Here is a 22,611-nt window from a genome sequence, read left to right as displayed (position 1 = left end):
TTTATGGACACTTAAGTTGATTCCATATCTTGGCTATTGTTAACAGTGCTGCAATCAACATGGGAGTGCTGATATTTTGCAGCAACACACTGATTTTCTTTCCTTTGAGTATATAACAACTAGTGAGATTGCTGAATAATATGGTAGTTCTGTTTTTCGTTTTTTGAGGAAACTCCATACTGTTTTCCATAATGGTTGTAGTAATTTACTTTCTTTCTAAAAGTGTATAGGAGCTCCCCTTTATCCACATCCTCATAAGCATTTGTTATTTTGTTTTATTTTTGCTAACACACATTCTAACAGGGGTGAGATAATATCTGATTGTGGTTCCCCAATAATTAGTGATGCTGAACTTTTTTTATATACACTTGGCCATTTGTATGTGTTCTCTTGAGGAATGTCTATTCTGATCTTTCGCCCATTTCAAAATCAAATTTTTTGTGTGTGTGCGTGTGTTTTGCTTTTGAGTTCCTTGTGTCATCTGAAAATTAGTCCTTTGTCAGATGACTAGTTTACAAATATTTTCTTCCATTCTGCAATTGTGTATTCACTCTGTTGATTACTTTTTTTTTCCTGGCAGAAGCTTTCTAGTTCAACATAGTCTCATTTGCCTCTTTTTGTTTTTGTTGCCTGTGCTTTTGAGGTTTTATCCATACAAGCTTTATCTAGATCAATGTCCTAAAGTGCTTCTCCTGTTTAATTTTTAGTAGTTTCATAGTTTCCTGTCTTACATTTAAGGCTTTAACGCAGTTTGATTTTATTTTTGTGTATAATGAGAGAGAGAAGTCAAGCTGTATTCTTTTGCATATGAATATTTAGGTTTCCTAGCTTCATTTATCAAAGAGACTGTCCTTTCCAAATTTGATATTATTGGCTTCTTTCCAAAAATAAGTTGACTGTAAATACATTAGTTTATTTCTGAGTTACTATTCGGTTCCATCGGTCTACAAGCTGGCCCCCTATAGGAATACAAAGTGTATCATTCTGAAAGCAAACATAACTATTATACAGTTCTGTGTGCAACTGAAGCAGAATCAAATGACATACAGCACAGATGCTAACAGGTAAAACAATACTAGTGGGATATTTTAAACAACAAAATATACCCCAACAGACATAAAATTCTGGTGTTAAAATAATTGTGTGAACTATTCAACAAGAGCTCAGTAAAAAATACAATATTGTTCATTTTAAGCACTGTATTCTAAGTACATATCTAAAACTTACTCATATTGTGTAGGTGAAATTTTATACCCGTTGAACAACGACTTTTCATTTCCATCTGGCCCCCTCCACTCCACTCCTGGTAATCACCATTACACTTTGTGTTCATTGTTCCTACCACACACACACAAATAAAGGTTGAGTGGAGAAAGAAAATTTTGAAGGTAATGAATATGTTTATCTTCTTTATTGTGTTAATGGTTCCACTGGTATATTCATATATTCTAACCCAAGAAATTATATACATTAAAAATATACAATTTTTGTATATAAATTACACTTTAGTAAAGAAGTTAAAAAGTGTATGTGTGTGTGTATTTATAAAGAGAGAGAGAGAGAAGATAGAAAGAGATGCTCTAAAATGAACAATTATAAATTTTCAAACTGAAAAAAAGAGACCACTTTTATTTTATAGGTACACATGGCCTCTTTCCAAAAATTTATTCTGTGTTAGACCAGAAAGAAAATTTCCATACTAGTATTAAAAAATTATGTATAAATAAAATATAATTTTATTTTCATTCACCTGTCTAATCTAACTATATTAGATGATCTTGTTATATATTCCATAATTTTTTTCAAAAGATTTATGACAGATTATAATTCTCTTTCATTTAACTAATTAATTGAGGTCCATCTTTTGCAAATGACTATTGGCTCCATGAAAGTAGAGACCACTTATTTTGTTGATCATTTCTTCCCAGGATGTAGCATAGCCTGGAAAAATAGAAAACAAAAATCATATTTTAAAGTGAATATATGAATAACAAAGAAAATAAAGGCAAATATTATTAACATAGTATTTACAAATTTAGGAAAAAAACACAAAAGAGAAAATCATCAGTTAATCTCAACTAATGAAGAATTAGACACAGAGAAACAAAGGTTGAGGAAATAAAGATAAAATTTGTATTATGAGATACAAAAAAATAGAAAATAGCAACAGCCATAATAGAAAATTAATATAGGAATATATTTATACATTAATATGTTAATATATTTAGAAACATACAATCATTTAAAAAACTCATTGAAATGATTTATAAAATATATAATAAAAGGAAACCAAAATCCTAAAAGGAGTTTCAAAAAATATTAATGTATTGCAGCCTGATTACTACCGTACTTCCCAAAATAACAAGACCATTAAATATTATGCAGGTTATTATAAAAATAATTATACTAGATTATTTTGTAGGTGAATACTTGTAAGCCGTTGGTGGACATATGATTGTCACATTTAAATTATTAGAGCTTGATGAAAGGATATAATATCTCAATTTTTATAAGAAAAAATTCCAATACAGTCAAAAGAAAGTTATAGATTAAGCTTATATTTAATATTGATTCAATAACACAAAATATTAGCAAATAATAAACAGCACTATGTTCAGTAATAATATACCATGACTGCAGACCTCATATGGGTACTTTAAGAATATAAGCAGTTTGGACTGGGTGTTGTGGCTCACGCCTGTAATCCCAGCACTTTGGGAGGCCGAGGTGGGTGGATCACAAGGTCAGGAGATTGAGACCATCCTGGCTAACACCGTGAAACCCCGTCTTTACTAAAAATACAAAAATTAGCCAGGCATGGTGGTAGGCACCTATAGTCCCAGCTACTTGGGAGGCTGAGGCAGGAGAACGACGTGAACCCAGGAGGTGGAGCTTTCAGTGAGCCGAGATTGCGCCACTGCACTCCAGCCTGGGCAACAGCTAGACTCCATCTCTGGGGAAAAAAAAAAAAAGAATATAAGCAGTTTGATATTAAAAATATTGTTATTTTTATTCTTTTTAGTGGTAGGTTGAATAGACTAAATAATGCCAAATGTTTTCTTTTCTTTTTTTTTTTTTCATCCATAAGTTTATTGCCTGATCTGAAAAATCATCATAGAAAATTGTTTGGTTTAGCTCTCAGCAGCCCGCTCCTGAGCTCTGAGGAAGCTTACCTTCTTTTGAGCTACCCGATCCTTCTTCTGAGGAAGGGACATTTTGGGACGGTTCCACCTCTTCTTTTTAACTTCTTTCTTGGCTTCTTTTCATAGACTGGATTCTCTCTTATAGCAGCATGAGCTTTCTTATACATCTCCATCATGTCTGGAGTTATGCTGTTCTTTATGTATTGAGAGAACTGTTTCTTGTAAGCATCTTCCTCTTCTTCCATTAAGTAATGCTTGTAATCTGCAACATTCTGGCCAATGATATGCTTCCAGTGTACTTCTGCATTAAATTCCTTACTTTCAGAATCATAACCAGGGAATCGTTTGATACTGTGAGGGATAGACAAGCCTCCATCCACAGCTCCCTTCAGAGCACCAAAAACTTTATTGCCAGTGGTAGTTCTGGCAAGGCCTGCATCCAAATAGCAGGTGAAGACACCTGGCTCACCATCAATGTTTTCCACATTGTATTCATCACCAGTCTCCTCCACTTGGCCTTCATAGATCTTGTCCATGCCAAAGCTATTGAGAAGCCTGTGGGCCAGCAGCAGGCCAGCACAATATGCTACAGCATAATTTGTCAGGCCAACCTTCACACCATATTTTGGCAGTTCGTGTGCATCTACTGTGCAGACTATCATATCCCCCTCTATACAGGCATAAGCAGTCTGACAAATGATATCTCTGCTTGTTACATGAACTATCATCCTGTATTTGGGTGTGTTGTGTTTATTTTTATCCTGTATCACCAAGCGTTTCTGAGCATAGTAATCAGTTTTACCCTCTCGTCGTCTTCTAAATTTCACTTGGTATCTCTTAAAGGAGGCCTTACTCTTAACAACTTTAACAAACCCCATCCTTCGGAACAGAGGCCTGCATCTGCGGCTGACAGAGACCTGCAGGCCCAGTGGCGCTAGGTGGGGGGAAAAAGACCACATGTTTTCAACAAGCTTTTAAAATTTAGAATAGCTTTACATTTTAAATGTGTAAAATGTTTAATTAAATCTGCAAACCAGAGAAAGCTTCTGTACAGATTATTTCAGCAAGGTATTAAACCTAGCACTCATTAGTTAGTATTCCATGGTGTATACATAGCACATTTTCTTTATCCAGTCTACTATTGATGGGCATATAAGTTGATCTCATATTTTTGCTATTGCGATTCATGCCACAAGGAACATCTACATGCATATGTCTTTATGATAGAAACTTTTACATTCCTTTGTGTATATACCCAGAAATGAGATTGCTAGGTTGCATGATAATTCTGTTATTAGGTTTTACAGGAATTGCCACACTGTTTTCCACAATGTTTTAAATAATTTACATACCCGCCAATAGTATGTAAGGTGTTTCTTTTTCTCCACAACCTTGCCAGAATCTATTATTTTTGACTTCTGAATAGTAATTATTCTGACTAGTGTGAAATGGTATCTTATTTTGGTTTTGATTTGCATTTCTCTAATGATCAGCCATGTTGAACATTTTTTCATATGATTGTTGGACGCATCTTCTAAGAAGTGTCTGTTCACGCCCTTTCCCCACTTGTTAATGAGGTTGTTTCCATCTTGTAAATTTGTTTAAGTTCCTCATGAATGATGGATATTAGACCTTTGTCAGATGCATAGTTTGCAAAAGTTTGCTCCCATTCTGTGGTTGTGTGTTTAATCTGTTAATAGTTTCTTTAGCTGTGTAGAAGCTCTTTACTTTAATTAGATCCCATTTGTCAATTTTTTGCTTGTGCCAAAATTGCTTTTGGCATCTTGTTCATGAAATATTTGCTCATTCCTGTGTCCATAATATTACTTAGGTTGTCTTCTAGGATTTTTATAGTTTGGGGTTTTACATTTAAGGATTTAATTGAGTTGATGTTTTATATGGTGTAAGGAAGGGGTCCAGTTTCAATCTTCTGCCTATGGCTAGTCAGTTATCCCAGCACCACTTATAGAATAGGGAGCCCCTTCCTCATTGCTTGATTTTTATCAGCTCTGTCAAAGTTGCAGGTGTGTGGTCCCATTTTGGGGTTTTCTATTATGTTCCATTGGACTATGTGTCTATTTTTGTACCAGTACTATGCTGTTTTGGTTACTGTAGCCATGTAGGACAGTTTGAAATAGGGTAGCACAATATCTTCAACTTTGTTCTATTTATTTAGGACTCCCTTGGCTCTTCAGGTTCTCTTTTGGTTCATATGAATTTTAAAAAAGGTTTTTTCTAGTTTTATGAAAAAATGCTAGTTTGATAGGAATAGCATTGGATGTATAAACGCTTTGTACAGTATGACCATTTTAATTATGTTGATTTTTCCTATCCGTGAGCATGGGATATTTTTTTCCATTTGTTTGTGTCATCTCTGATTTTTTTTGAGCAGTATTTTGTAGTTGTTCTGGTAGAGACCTTTCACCTCCCTGTTTAGCTATCTTCCTACATAATTTATTCTTATTGTGGCAATTGTGAATGGTATTGCATTCTTGATTTGGCAATAGCTTCACTGTTGTTGATGTATAGGAATACTAGTGATGGCAGAAATGCCCCATCTGGAGTGGCCCCTGTGAGGACGCTGGCTGCAGCAGAGGAGGAGCCAGTGCTCCTAGGCACAGCTGCAACTGCTCAGCTATGGCTCCAGACCTTGGCATCCCTGAACTCTAGGAGGTTCAGGAAGCTCCTTGCCTTCGCAGAATTGAAAGTGGCTGCTCCTGCTTCCTGGCCTCTCCCTGCTCCTGGTGCCGGCTGTGGGGTGAAGCAAAGTTGTGGCTGACCCTGGGCACTGTCACGACTTGGCTGGTGTGTGCATGCTGGGCAGTGCTGACACACCAGCCCCCTGCCACTTTAGTCCCTTCCTAATTTGGGGCTCCAATGAGCATGGGAGGGACCCTGAAGGGGGGCTGAGGGTGGCTCAATGTGGGCCCGCAGGTGCCCCTCAGTAGCAACAGCTTGGGTGCTGTGGATGGCATGTTGATGGTGACGGAGGCAAACAGGCTCCTGGGAGGAAAGGGGCAGGTCCCAGGTGAAACTCCACCTTCAAGCCAGGGATGGCCTGAAGCCTGGGACCAGGCTGCCAGTTCCAGGTGAAATCCGTGTCCCAGAGTGAGAACTTATGGTGCTTATGGTCACTCATGGACGAATCAGCATGCACTTCCTCTGTTCTGAGCCCATAACAACCCCAGATTCAGCCAGACTTGGACAGACATCAGGACTACCAGCTGTGGGAAGGAGCTATGCACTTTGGATCTCCTCCACTTGTCAGGACGATCAGCCTGCAGAAAGGGGCTACCCACTATGTGTCTCCTCCCTGCTGAGACCTGGATGCTCATTGGGATGACCTGTCTGTGGAAAGGAGCTGCCCTCTATGGGTCTCCTGAGAGCTGTTCTGTGTCTCAGTAAAGCTCCTCTTCACCTTGCTCACCCTGCAATTGTTTGCATACCTTATTCTTCTTGAGCACAAGACAAGAACTCAGGACAGAAGCCACTTGTATATCTGATCTAGCCACAGCCTTGCATGGAGCAGGAGCCTGTGCTGTTGCCTGGAGTTGCCTGCTGGGCCACAACACCTAGTGTGCCCGGCTGTGCACAGTAGCCAGAATCCATGCTCACTCACTCACACAACCCTCGCTACTCCATGCCTGACTCACCCTTGATAGGTGTGGAATACAAGCTGGCAGTGCAAGCAAACCACAGCCAACCAGGTCAAGTGGGCAGAACAAGCCCAGAAAGCCCAAGCAACAACTCAGGCAAAGGCGTCACCAGCCACAGACATTTCTAGCAGGAAAAGTGACACCCTAAATATCCTGAGACACTAGTGATTTTTGTGCATTGATTTTATATTGTGAAACTTCGCTGAAGTAGTTTATCAGCTTAGGGAGCTTTTGTGCCAAGAATTTGTGGTTTTCTAGATATAGGATTACATTGTCTGAAAAGAGTGATAGTTGGACTTTCTCTCTTCAAATTTAGATGTCCTTTACTTCTGTCTCTTGACTGATTGCTCTGGCCAGGACTATTATGTTAAATAAGAGTGGTGAAAGAGGACATCTGGTGTTGTACCAGTTTCCAAGAGGAATATTTCCATATTTCTTTGCCCAGCTAGTATGATATTAGCTGTGAGTTTGTCATAAATGGCTGTTATTATTTTAAAGTACGTTCCTTCAGTGCCTAGTTTGTTGAGGATTTTTAATAGAAAATGATGTTGAGTCATATCACAAGACTTTTATGCACCTATTTAGATGGTCATGTGGTTTTGTCTTTATTTCTGTTTATGTGATGAATCACATTTATTGACTTATGTATATTGAACCAACCTTGCATCTCAGGGATAAAGCCTACTTGATTGTGGTGGATGAGCCTTTTGATGTGCTGCTGGATTCGCTTTGCCAATATTTTGTTGAGGATTTTTGCATTAATGTTCATCAAGGGTATTGGCCTGAAGATCTTTTTTTGGTTTTGTCTTGGCAAGGTTTTTGTATCAGGATAATGCTGTTCAGAGAGGCCATGATTTAAGGAGGAGTCCCTCTTCCTCAATATTTTGGAATAGTTTCAGTAGGAAGGAATGGTACCAGTTCTCTGTACATCTTGTAGAATTTGTCTGTGAATTCTGATTCAGTTTTGGAGCTTGTTATTGGTCCATTCTGAAATTCAGTTTCTTCCTGGTTCAATCTTGGGAAGGTGGATGTGTCCAGGAATTCATCCTTTTCTTCTAGGTATTCTAGTTTGTGTGTATAGAGTTGTTTATATTATTCTCTGATGGTTACATATAGTTCTGTGGGGGTCAATGTTAATAAGGTCTTTGTCATTTCTAATTGCTTTTATATTCTCTTCTCTTTTGCCTCTTCTACTCTCTTTTATTTGTCTCCTCTTTTATTTGTCTATCAAGAAGTCTATCTATTTTATTAATTTTTTCAAAGAGTCAATTCCTGGATTTGTTGAACTTTTGAATGGATTTTGTGCCTCAATCTCCTTCATTCAGCTCTGATTTTGGAAATTTCTTATCTTCTGCTAGCTTTGGGGTTGTTTTCTATTGGTTCTCTGGTTCTTTTAGTTGTAATATGAGGTTGGTAAATTGAGAACTTTCTACCTTGTTGATGTAGGCATTTAGAGCTATAAATTTCCCTTTTAACAGTGACTTAGCTGTGTCCCAGAGATTCTGGTATGTTGTACCTTTATTTTTATTAATTTCAAAGAACTTCTTGATTTCTGCCTTAAACTCATTATTTATCCAAAGTCATTCAGGAGCATGTTATTCAATTTCTATTTTATGGTATGATTTTAAGTGAATTTGTCAGTCTTGATTTCTAATTTGGTTGTGTTGTGTTCTGAGAGTGGTTGTTATGATTTCAATTTTTTTTTTTTTTTTTTTTTTTTTTGCGTTTGTTGAGGAGTGTTTTCTGTCTGATTTCAGTGCTGATTTCAGGTCCTGAATATCTTTGCTAATTTTCTCCCTCAGTGATCTAAAAATATCATTGGGGTGTTAAAATCTCCCACTATTATTGTGTGGGAGTTTAAGTTTCTTTGAAGGTCTCTGCGAACTTGCTTTATGAATTTGGGTGCTTCTGTGTTGGAGGCGTATATATTGAAGATAGTTAGGTCTTCTTGTTGAATCAAATCCTTTGCCCTTACTTAGTGCCCTTCTTTGTCTTTTTTTATCTTTGTTGATTTAAAGTCTGTTTTGTCTGAAATTAGGATTGCAATCCCTGACTTTTTTGTTTTCATTTGCTTGGTAGATTTTCTTTATCCCTTTATTTTGTGTCTATCCCTTTATTTTGTGTCACATCATTGCATGTGTGAAGGCACAGAGTGGCAAGCTGCATAAAGAACTAGGAACTATTGGTATTCTGTCTTCAAGAGAATACCAATAAAGACAGAATACCAATAGTTCTTGGCTCTTTATGCAGCTTGCCACTCTGTGCCTTTTAACTGGGGCAGTTAGCCTATTTACATTCAAGGTTTATATTGACATTTGTGGATTTTCTCCTGTCATGACGTTGTTAGCTGGTTATTATGCAGAGGTTTTGTGTGTGTGTGGGGGGGGGTTGCTTTATAGTGTTACTGGTCTGAGTACTTCAGTGTTTCTTTTTTGTTTTTTTTTGTTTGTTTTTTAGTGGCTAGTAGTGGTCCTTCCTTTCCATATTTAGTGCTTCCTTCAGGGATTCTTGTAAGGCAGGTCTGATAAATTCCCTCAGCATTTGCTTGCTGACAGGAATCATATTTCTCCTTTGCTCATGAAGCTTAGTTTGGTCAGATATGAAATTATCAGTGGAAATTTCTTTTCTAAGAATGTTGAATATAGTCACCAAGTCTCTTATGGCTTGTAGGGTTTCTGCAGAGAGGTCTGCTATTAGTCTGATGGGCTTTCCTTTGTAGGTGACCTGACCTTTCACTCTAGCGGAAACGTTATTTTCCCACATATCCTTTCAGTTGATGCTTCACTTCCTTAAAATTCTGGACCAAATGTCACTCTTTTTGTGGTCTTCCTGGCTGACTCCCTTACATAAAATGCAATCTTCTGCCATTTTTTATAATTGTTTATTCCACTCTTCCTGCTTTGTTTCTTTCCATAGTGTTTATCAATTTATAATACTCACATAATATATGTATTTGTTATCTGTCTTTTCTCTTGTGTCCTTTGAAAAGGGGAAGGGCCAGTTTTGAGTTTAAAAAAACATATTTTTATTACTATTCCATCACCAGCAACTAAAGAAGTACCTGTGACATAAAAGATACTTTAAAAAGTTTACTCAATTTGCATCGCTCTCGTATATTTAGTTCTCAGTAAATATTAGTTAACTGTGAGAGTAAGAGTGATGATAAACCCTTTACTAAGAAATATATAATATTATGTGAAATATTCAAAGAATACAGAGAAATAAGTATATATACATTCCATTTTCTGGATATAAAAGGTGTAAACGTATTAGGCACAATCATTTGTCTGTTAATATATATATTACCAACATGTGAAGTCAACTAAAATTGACTGGGTATAGTGGCTTATGCCTGTAATCCCAACACTTCGGGAGGCTGAAGCGGGTGGATCACAATGTCAAGAGATTGAGATCATCCTGGCCAATATGGTGAAACCCTGTCTCTACTAAAAATACAGAGATTAACTGGGCGTGGTGGCACGCATCTGTATTCCCAGCTACTCAGGAGGCTGAGGCAGGAGAATCGATTGAACCTGAGAGGCAGAAATTGCAGTGAGCCGAGAACACACCAGTGCACTCCAGCCTGGTGAAAGAGTGAGACTCCGTCTCAAATAAATGAATAAATAAAAATAAAATTTAAAAAGTCAACTAAAATTATTTTTTTATTTTTACACTAAGAAATGGTGCACAAATGTAAATGACTAATAGTACAACTTTTGCTAGTTACACTACTTTCAGGATTTTTAATTTTGCTATTTTTGAAATTTTAATATGTATTTAAATTAATATTTACTTATTCATATATATTCAGCATTTTGTTATAACTTCAAATTATGTAATGCAACATATGTACTATTCTGTGTTCACTTACTCTAGTTCCAAAAAGATAATAAATCATTACTTTACAATGCTATTCTAGTATGCTGTTAGTGGCAGTAATTAAATTCTGTGTTCTCAGTGTATAAATTGTAAAATGAAACCTGGATGTAGACCAAAACAATGCTCAAGTGATCTAAGAGTTTTATTTAAATGAATTATTGAATTTTAGTACTAGAAAAAAGTTTAGATATTAATTATTATATCGGTCTCTTATTTTAGAGCTGTATAAGCAAGGAAATAGTAGTTAGATGACATGGGAAAACAAGAAACCAAATTTGCCCAGTCTAGATAGAATACTAAAATGTGTTTTACCAGTTGTATTAGTCTGTTTTCATGTTGCTATTAAAGACATACCCGAAACTGGTAATTATATTTTTATTTTCATTTGCAAACATTAAATTTATGTTAACAAATACAACTCACCATTCAATTATCAGCTTAATTGATACTTCCTCTGTGAAGGCATTGCATTTTTTTCCTGGACAAATATGTCTATTGAGTTTTAGTAAGATGTAGTATACCTTTATTGTAGTTTTATACTATTATGTTAGAGTTACTTTTTTGTTTGCATTTTTTGAGGGAGGTGAGATGAAAGATATTTATCTTCTTGCCAGGTTGTGAACTACTTAAGATGATAACATTTATGTCTGTGATTTGTATATTACACTACTCTTTAGGTTGAAATATGCTGATGAGAAGAATAAATAGAAAGTGAAATAATACGGTAGTATTTACACCATGATAGAGATAAAAGCAAAATGTTACAGGGGTATTACAGAAAAAAATTGGTAAATTAGTTAGACATATGTGGTGGAATTACGGCAAGTAGGAAAATTCATTCATACAGGATTTTGTATTTTATTTGAAATACTCTTAATTTCTCTATAATATTTTAATGAACCTTCCATCTTTTATTATCCATTTCCTGACTCCTATTATATCCAATTAATGAGCAAGTATTAGCACTAAGTATTTAAGAATTACCTGAAACTTTCTACATTTCGTGTGCACAAATGGATGCTCACAGAGTGTTACAATAGGCAATTTTATTTGAAAGATTTTTGTCAGCCCCTACATCAGGATATATAATCTCTAGAGATGATGAGGACAAAGAATTTAAATAGCTTTTTTTAAAGCTGAGGGAAAAAAACATGCACATATACACACATAGCCAATCAATACTTCTGACCTTAGAAAAATCTGGAGGTTGCATAATGAAGTATATTATAAAATGTTCAACAGTTAAAAGGGCACTTATGATTCCAAGTGGCTTCTTTTGTAAAGGGGATTCCTTTGTCTGTTCTATATTAATTACCATTTGATTTGCTTGCTGCATAGAATACATGCTATTTATTCTGCAGAATTCCTATTCATGGAATAGAATATTACTTTTCAATTGAGTTTCAAATATTTTAATGAAAATAATGCTATTTCGAAAAGAAGCTGATTGTATAAAGAATTTTAGTGGGTAAACACTACAGCTATCTTATTTTTAAATAGATATTTGATTAGTATAGTTAAATGTAAATCTTTGTTTCTCTGACTGCCACCTATTGGATTTATGCTAAATGGGATTTCATTTCTTGTACTCAGTCATGAAACCAGCTGCACTCTAGTAATGTGACTTTGGTCTTGGGGAATGCCTTTGTATGGCAGATTCCTTAGAATAAAGAGTTTGAAGGCAAAACAGAGTTTCATGCTTTATTTACTGTGAAAGATAACCCCAGGACAGGAGACAGAGAAAAAGGAAGTGAAGTAGACAAAACTAGGAAGCAAATACAAAGAGATAGGTTTTGAAGCCGTTACTTGTTTGATCAGGCTGTTTCTGAGACTCTGATAGTCATCCTCTCCTTTCTCTATCTTATATTCTAGTATTCCATTATCTTTAGCCAGTAACTTGGCCAGTTTGAGTAGCTTGATGGTGGGGTGACTCGGATATTCAACCCTACACAGTTCTTGCCTTTATTGGATTGTGGTTACTGCAATTGTCCACTGAAAGTTATTATTGAACATTACGTACTACATAATGGCCCCAAGGAAATCCCTGAGTTCGACTTGTGATTTTTGCCCCATTTTGTGTTTAAAGCTCAAAATCCGTATAACAATCCAGAAGAAATACACTAGCCAATAACAAAACTTTTTTAGATTCCATGGTGAGTGAGATAATATGGTATTTGTCTTTCTGTGTCTAGATTATTTCACTTAGCACAATGTCCTCCAGATCCATTCAGATTGTTACAAATGATATGATTTCCCCCTTTATAAGGTTGAATATTATTCCTATAAATCACATATAAACAATTTACCACATTTTCTTGATGTAATAATCTGATGATGGGCACTTACGTGGTTTCTATCTTAGCTATTATAAATAATGCTTCAGTAAATAAAGAAGTACAGGTAGCTCCACCACATACTGATTTTAATTCCTTTGCATTATATGCCCAGAAGTGGGATTGTTGAATCCTATGTTAATATATGTTTCGTTTTCTAAGGAACACACATACCGTTTTTCATAATGGCTGTGTTAATTTGCATTCCCACCAACATTACCCAATAATTCCCTTTCCTCCACACACTATGCAACACTTATTATCTCTTGTCTTTTTAAAGATAGCCACTTTAACACATGGGAGGTGATATCTCATTGTGCTTTTAATTTGTATTTCTCTGATTAGTGATGATGAACATTTTTCATTCATCTGTTGACCATCTAACTGTCGTCTTTTGAAAGAATTAATTTAGTTCCTTCGCCCATTTTTTTTTATATTGAGGTTTCTTTTTCTTGCTATTCAGTTAAATTCCTTATGTATCTTGGATATTAGCTTTTAATCAGATATATGGTTTGAAAATATTTTCTCCTATTTTTCATTATATATTTTCTCTATAATTTTTTTTTCTTTGCTGTGCTTACTTAACATAAAATAATGACCTCTGGTTCCATCTGACACTCCATTTACCCTGATGTGATTATTATACATTGTAGGCTCGTATCAAAATATCTCATGTACCCCATAAATATATACACCTACTGTGTAGCTACAAAAAGTAAACATTGTAAGTATTTAAAAAACCCAGTTCCAAATCTATTAACATCCTTGATGTGCAGGATCATAACCCATTGAAAAGATGGAGAAAGCATTTTTGTAGGTTTGTAAGAAGGTTCTGAGAGCTTTAACAGTTATTATTTTATTGAAATAAAATGAAATAAAAGTGTAAATAGACCAAGGGATTAGCCATCTTGAAGATCACTTTCACATTAAAAAGCTTTGTGAAAGGTGAGTCTAAAGTAGATGTGAGTGGATAGACCCTTTATTGGTTCTCTGATCTAAACTTTTAAAGTAAAGTAATGAAGGAAAGAACAAAAAAAATCCCTTCTGCCTGTGAACCTGTAAAATAAAAGACAAGTGTGTTACTTTTTTCAAGATACAGATGAGGTGCAGACATTGAGTAATTACTTCTATTCCAAAGGGGAGAAATCATCCAAAATAAAGGGCTACAGGCCCCATGCAAGTCTGAAACCCAGCAGGGAAATCATTTTATTTTCAGGATCCAAAATAATATCTTTTGACTTCATGTTCCACATCCAGGGCACAATGATTAATGAGGTGGGCTCCCATGCCTTGAGCAGCTCTGCCCCTGTGGCTATGCAAGGTTCAGCCCCCGATATCACTCTCAAGGGCTTGATTTTAGTGCTCACAGCTTTTCTAGGATCAGGGTGCAAGATGCCAGTGGAACTACTAATTTGGGGTATGGAGGATTGGAATCCATCTTCTCACAGTTCCACTAGGCAGTACCCCAGTTTGGACTCCGTTTGCAGGCTCCAACCCCACAATTCCCCCCTGCAATGGCTCTTTATGAAGGTTGTGTCCCTATAACAGGCTTCTGCCTAGATATCCAGGCTTTTCCATACATCCTACTAAATCTAGGTAGAGGCTCCAAAGCATCAAATCTTTCACTCTGTCTACCCACAGGCGTAATACCACATGGAAACCTTAAAGGCTTGCACCCCCTAAAGAAGTGCCTTGAGCTGTACCTGGCCCTTTTTGAGCCATGGCTAGAGCTGGAGTGGGTGAGAGGCAGGAAACAATATCCTGAGGCAGGCTGCACAGCACAGCAGACCCTGGGTCTGGCCCAGGAAACCATTCTACCTTCCTAGACCTCCAGGCCTATGATGGAATGGGCTGCTGCAAGCCCTTTGAAATGCCTTCAAGGCCATTTCCCCATTGTCTTGACTATTAGCACTTGACTCCTTTTTACATATACAAATTTCAGCAGCCTCTTTAAATTTCTCCTCTGAAAATGGCTTTCCTTTTCTACCACTTGACCAGGCTGCAAATTTTTCAAACTTTTATGCTCTGCTTCTCCTTTAAACATAAGTCCCAACCTTAGGTTATTTCTTTGTTCACATATATGAGCATATGTTGTTAGAAGCAGTGAGGTCACATCTTGAATGCTTTGCTGCCTAGAAATTTCTTCCACCAGATACCCTAAATCATCACTCTCAAGTTCAAAATTCCCTGGATTCCCTAGGGCAGGGGCACAATGCAGTCAAGTTATTTGCTAAGATATAACAAAAGTGACCTTTGCTTCAGTTTCCAGTAAGTGACTCATTTCCATCTGAGACCTCATCAGCCTGGCCTTTACTGTTCATATCACTACGAGCATTTTGTTAATAGCCATTCAACCAGTCTTTAGGAAGTCCTAAACTTTCCCTTATCTTCCTGTCTTCTTTTGAGCCCTCCACCCTCTTAAAACTTCTGCTCATTACCAGTTCCAAAGTTGCTTCTGCATTTTCAGGTAGCTTTATAGCAATGCCACTCTCCAATTTTCTGTATTAGTCCATTCTCATACTCCTATAAAAGAGATCTGACATTGGGTAATTTATAAGGAAAATAGGTTTAATTGGCTCATGGTTCTGTAAGCGATACAGGAAGCATAACACCTTTTGCTTCTAGGGAGGCATCAAGAAGATTCTAATTATGATAAAAGGCAAAGGAGGTGTTAGGTATATCATGTGGTGGGAGCAGCAGAAACAGAGAGTGGGAAGAGGTGCCACATATTTAAGCAACAAGATCTCATGAGAACTTACACTCATGAGAGCAATTACCAAGTGGATGGTGCTAAATCATTCACAAAAATTCATCCCCATATTCCAACCACCTCTGACTAGCCCTCACTTTCAACATTACTTAGTACAATTAGACGTGATATTTGGTGAGGACACAGATCGAAACCATATCAACTGCCCTGAGTGAATCATTGAACTAAAGAGGTGGAAATAAATTTGTTGTTTTGTTTTTGTTCTTGATTTTGCTATTCTATAAAATGATTAAGCCATAGACTCTGTCACAATAATAGTGGGAGACTTCAACACTCCACTGACAGTATTAGACAGATCATTGCAGCAGAAAATTAACAAAAATCTTCAGGACCTAAACTCTACATTGGACCAAATGGATCTGATAGACCTCTATGGCCTCTCCATCTAAAAACAACAGAATATACATTCTTCTCATTGCCACTTGGCACATACTCTAAAATAGACCACATATTTGAACATAAAACAATCTCAGCAAATGAAAAAGAACCAAAAATCACACTAGATACACTATCAGACCACAGGGAAATAAAAAGAGAAGCCACGACTGAGAAAATCATTCAAAACAATGCAATTACATGGAAATTAAACAACATGCTCCTGAATGACTTTTAGGTAAATAATGAAATTAAGGAAGAAGTCAAGAAGTTCTGTGAAACTAATGAGAACAAAGATATGACATACAAGAATCTCCGGGGAAAAGCTACAGCAGTTTTAGGAGGAAAATTTTTAGCACTAATTGCACATATCCAGAAGTTAGAAAGATCTCACATTAACAACATAACATCACAAGGGAAAGAATTAGAGAAGCAAGAACAAATCAACCCTGAAGCTAAAAGATCAAAAAAATCCAGGATTTTTTTTAATTAATAAGCTAGATAGGCTGCTAACTAGAATAATGAAGAAGAAAAGAGAGATCCAAATAAAAACAATTATAAATGACGAAGGGAAAGTTACCATTGAACCCACAAAAATAAAAATAACTATCAAAAACTACTCTACTACAAATACCTCCATGCATATAAATGCAAAAACCTAGAATAGATAAATATCTAACATATACACTCTTCTAAGACTAAACCAGGAAGAAATTGATTCACGGAAGAGATCAATAATCTTCTCTGAAACTGAATCAGTAATTAAAAAGTCTACCATCAAAAGAAAATCCAAGACCTGATGGATTCATGGTTAAATTATACCAGATGTACAAAGAAGACATTGTACAATTGCTACTGAAACTATTCTGAAAAACTGAGAAGGAGGGACTCCTCCTCTATTATTCTATGAGGCCAGTACACACACACCAACAAAGAAAACTTCAGGCCAATATTCCTGATAAAGATTGATACACAAATCCTCAACAAAATACTGGCAAACCAAATCCAACAACACATCAAAAATCTAATCCACAATGATTGAGTAGGATTCATCCCTGAAATGTAAGGTTGATTCAACATGTGCAAATCAATAAACGTGATTCATCACATAAACAAAACAAAAGACAAAAACCGTATTATTATCTCAATAGATGCAAAAAAGGTATTTTTATAAAATTCCATACCCCTTCATGTTAAAAACTCTCAACATGAAGGAATATACCCTAAAATAAGAAGAGCTACCTATGACAAACTCACAGCCAACGTCGAACTGAAGGAGTAAAAGCTAGAACAGCATTTTCCTTGAAAACAGGCACAAGACAAGAAGGCCCTCTCACCACTCCTATTCAACATAATGTTGGAAATTCTAGCCAAAGCAGTCAAGAGAAACAAATAAAGGATCCAAATAGGAAGAGAGGAAGTCAAACTATCTGTTTGTAGATGATATCATTCGACCTCTAGAAAACCCAATAGTCTTGGCAGGAAAGATGAAAGATCTTTACAATGAGAACTATAATATACTGCATCTAACAAAGTCCTGATATCCATCATCTCTAAGGAATGTAAACCAATTTGCAAGAGGAAAAGCAACTCCATTAGAAAGTAGTCAAAGGACATGAACAGACACTTCTCAAGAGAAGACACACATGTGGCCAACAAGTATATGAAAATAAAATCTCAGTATCACCTATCATTACAGAAATGCAAATCAAACTCGCAATGAGGTACCATCTCACACCAGTAAGAATGACTATTAATTATGTAAAAAAATAACAGATGCTGGCAAGGTTGCAGAGAAAAGGAAACACTTGTACACTGTTGGTGGTGGTGTAAATTAGTTTCAACATTGTGGATAGCAGTAAGATGATTCCTTAAAGAGCTAAAAGCAGAACTACCATCTTAACCAGCAATCCAATTACTGTGTATATACCCAAATAATTCTTCCATGAGGACATATATACATGAATGATCATTGCAACACTATTCGCAATAGCAAAGACATGGAGTCAAACTAAATGCCCATCAAAGACAGATTGGGTAAAGAATATGTGATATATATGCACCATGGGATACTGTGCAGCCATAAAAAAGAACGAGATTGTATCTTTTGTGGGAACATGGATGGAGCTGGAGGCTATGATACTTAGCAAATTAACCCAGTAAGAGAAAGCCAATTACCACATGTTGTCACTTACAAGTGGGAGCTAAATGATAAGAACTCATGAACACAAGGAAGGCAACAACAGACACTGGGGTCTACTTGAGGGTGAAGGGTGGGAGAAAGGAGATGAGCAGAAAAGATAACTATTGAGTATATTGTATATGTCTATTATATAAATACATAAATATAAAACATAGATTTGTTATATATTTTTATGTTATAAATATATAAATATATTTATGTAAATACATATAAATTTATTATTTGACATTATATATAAGTATATTATATATTATATATATATAATTTATATTTCTTACTCTGTCTTTCACAAATTACATCACATCTACTTGGATTATCTCACAATTGGAGTTCAATACTGTGAATAATATGCTACTTATCCTAGTATCTTCATGTTAATCAGAGTCAAAGCCTTAAATTAGAAGTGATGAAACACTGATATAGAATATTCAAGGAGGGGTAAAATGAATATTTTTCTTCTATACTGCATTTTTTAAAAATCACTTGATTTAGATTTTTTTCTAATGCCCAAAGTAAATTCAAATATTCAGATTTTAAAAATTAAAAACATTTTATAATCTCAATATGAATTAAATTAGACCATAGGAAACCCTATATTTGTCTTCCAGGAACTTAAATTTTAAATAAGGCAATATCAGAAATCATTATATTTTTATTTAATTCATTCAAATTTTCTTCCTAAGATTTCAGAAGATTAATATCTATATTTAATCAAAAGAAATAATTGGGAAGCTTTTGGAAGAATATATTTAAAAGAAATGAATTTAAGAATCTGTTGATAATAGAATTTAATTAAGGCATTATTTTATTAATTTAAGAAATAATTTTAAGATAACTAGTGTTGTTTGTAGTAAAGTCATAGGAATGTTAAGAATTGTATACATTTAAGATGAAGGAGTAAGTAATTAGTTATCTGTATTAATTAAATACATGCATTAATTTTGTGATACTGGAATTAGTGCAGACATAATAGTTCCTAGTTATTTGTAAGGTAATTTTAATTTTATTCCCAACAAAATTATTTCAATGTTTTATAGTTAAGAAAGAAGTAATTATGCATATCCAATATGTAAATGTTATGTTGAGGACTCTAATACAAAATCTAATATAATCATCAATATGTAATCAAAATGCTTGTAGATTTCAAAAAAGTGAGATTAAATAAAGCTCAAAAGTTTTCATTTTGCACCTCTAAATATGTCATTCTGAACCAATACTTTATTGGAGCACTATTTTAATTATGAAAGAGAAATCAATGCATGCCTATGCAGTGGCAATACAACTGAACCTAAAGAGGTTTTATCCTAGCTTTTTGGTGGGATACAACCACCAATTAATAGAGCTCTTTACAATTAGTAGAGACTTAAGCAAAACTGTTGACAGGAACATCCTATGCCCAGGTAAACAATGGTATTTATTTTAATATGTCTGATTTCTGCCTCAGGATTTGCAATTTAGAGAAAGGACCCAAGTTAATCATTATATATGATTTCTTGGATCGATCCTTGTTTACTCTATTTTTTACATGATTCTCCTTGTACAGTTGTAAACACCACTGATTTCTTTGAAAATGTGTTCTTTAGTTATTCCTATTAAATATAGAAAGCAGATATCTCAAGATAATAATGGTCTTATTTAGCGTGAGCTTACATCAAATAATCAGGGTCAAAGGATGTGAATCCATAGTCTCTTTCACTCTGAATGTTTCTAAAATACACAGGTCAAGGCACAGGTAAGGAAGTTTGAGAAAAGTGAACTTTCTTTATGTGATGTCAAGGTTATTCTACTGTGAGCTGGCCTGAGTAAATTTTTATACACTTCTAACAGGTAGTAGGAATAGCCTGTGTTTGGTGTTGCAATTCTGTGCTATTCCTTCCAGATATTAATGAATGAAAATTGAACCTTTTACTATGCTGGTATTTATTAAACACACTTTTTCTTTAGCTGGCTGGTATAAAATACTACACACATACTTTTCTGGAGACTTAATTTTTTTTTTAAAAAAGGCTTAATAACCCCCCAAAATCACCAAAACCTATTCTGTTATTTTACCTGCTGTGTTCATAATTAATTTAACTGATCTGTTCTAAAGAGGAAATGTTTTCTAGAAGAAGAATTGTCTCATACTTAAAATTAATATCAGCTCACCAGAATACTTAGATTCAGTGGTGGACATAGAGCTCCGTAATCAGGTGTCAGCCCTAAAGTTATGTGCTATAGGGCTTGCAAATGTTTAAGATCTGCTCATTCATAGCAAAAGAGGGTTTCTAAATATCTTGACCATTTTACCTATATACTGATCACAACAAAAAGATCCGATTTTTATAGCCTACGTTGTATTTAGCAAATCACTAATTTTATAATTGGATAATTCATTAATTATGCTTAGCAAAGCCTCTATCAAATAAAAATATCAAATAAAAATGCAACTAAAATATAAACAAATATTATGAAGTAGCCGCATCTCAAGTAAGAGCTTTCTGCTAAGGATGATGGTAGACAGTCTTAGTATGTAGACTTATCTAACACAAACACGGTGACACATAACCACCACAACAAAGACATAGCTGTATAATTGACTATTTGATCACCTGTGATTCACCCAAAATACATCACAAATGAGAGGCCTTTTTTTTTTTTCCACTTAACTTACATTAGGAAAAATCTGTCGTGGAAAGTGTCCATTGAATATTAGTTGGTACATTTCAAATACAGGATTTAATATATTAGAGAAAAGGTATATATTCCAGATATGTTGAGTTTGGAAAATAACTTATATATCAGTTTAAAATGAGGAAATTATAAGACTTGTCAGATAAAATTAAGAGTACATGACTTAAGCAAAAGTGAACCTAAGGTATTCATTTGAGGTTTTAAAAAAAAAGTATTGTAAGGATACCATAGAGAGTTACTTCATGGAAAGTGTATTTTTCTTTGCATTTGTGTCAGAGGCCAAGGCAGAACCCACAGTAAAGGGAGCGGGGAAATTCACATTTTGGAGACGGAAGAATGAAAAGCTGGATTTCTTTCTATTAAACTGTTATTGTAATGTATAAGTTTAAGGAAGCAATCAGTAATTTAGATTCCAAACACTTTTAGAGAATACACAAATGGCAATGTTCTCTGTCATTATAGAAATTAAACATGCTTCTTTGTTATCTGCATGAGTCATAATAGAAACAGGAAGATAAGAAATTCCTCAATAAGGCAAATATACAGCATCCTTTCTAGAAACTGAAGATGTATTTAAGAAACTAACACTGCAAAGGGTTTGCAGTGTCCTGGCAACCTTACCTGACCTTGCCAATGGCCATACATTTTACCTTAAATAACATATTTAGAATCTTTCAGACTCAATTTCCATTTAGGTGAGATTATGGGACATAAAAGCGTGGGTCTATATAAGGTCACTGAGATTCTAGTATTCTTTGATTTTCCTTATCTTCCATTTAAAATTAATTTTTCCCCAAACTTTGAGCTCTCTGTAGATTGCCATCAATGGCTGAAATCCTGAGAAAAAGTGAAGCCTAGATAGCTGGAATTTCTTGATAGCTTTGAAAGAGTTTGCTTCTTGGAGAGTTGTACTTACAGAAACATACAGCAGGAAACTATTGTGCTTAGGTCCTGCCTTAAAGCAAGATAAAGCTTTGCTACTCCAAGAAGGCAGGAAAATAAAATATGGAGTAACGTGATTTTTCTTATCAAACGCTGTTCATATTTTCAGTGACATCAAACACTGTTCGTATTCTCAGTGACAAATGTAATTTTTAAATGGTAGTGCTTTAAAGTAACTGGTTTCTTTTTTAATGATTTCAGTGTGTGTTTTATTTTTATGTGTGTGTACCTGCAAATTACAAAATTGCATGTATTACAAATTAGCATTAATATTTTGGAACATTAAGGAATATAATATAGAAAAATCTACTACTGGAAAATATCCTTAATTTGACCTGTAATTATGGTTAATTTTTGACATGTGCTGTTTTTAACTAACACCTAGAGGGATACATGGCAATTGTCTTCATAAAGCCTTGGTTATTTTGAAATGTTAAATTGAATGGAAGTGACAGTGGGAAGTTGGCCTTTGCTACTTTTTCCTTAACTCACTGTAGCTAACATAATTTCAACCCTTCCTTTACTTATCCTTAACTGCGTGTATATTTATTAGGAATGGGACTGGAAGAACTAGAGAATGTATGGTATTATATTCCATGTGGTAGTACAATATATTAAAAATCCAGTCTCTTGCAAC

At 35.1% G+C, this 22,611-nt stretch overlaps 1 pseudogene across 1 annotated transcript; it reads right to left on the bottom strand.

The window, feature by feature from the left end:
- Nucleotides 1–3,105: 3,105 nt before the first annotated feature.
- On the bottom strand, nt 3,106–4,045 carry LOC126942275 (60S ribosomal protein L5-like; annotated as a pseudogene). Its single transcript, XR_007721574.1, has one exon. The product of XR_007721574.1 is annotated as a 60S ribosomal protein L5-like (transcript).
- Between the last annotated feature and the right edge of the window lie 18,566 nt (nt 4,046–22,611).

The sequence above is a fragment of the Macaca thibetana genome, chromosome 1 (genome assembly GCF_024542745.1).
Source record: "Macaca thibetana thibetana isolate TM-01 chromosome 1, ASM2454274v1, whole genome shotgun sequence".
Classification (NCBI taxonomy): domain Eukaryota; kingdom Metazoa; phylum Chordata; class Mammalia; order Primates; family Cercopithecidae; genus Macaca; species Macaca thibetana.
The sequence above is the reverse complement of the archived record's forward strand: the minus strand, read 5'-3'. Positions and strand labels throughout refer to the sequence as shown.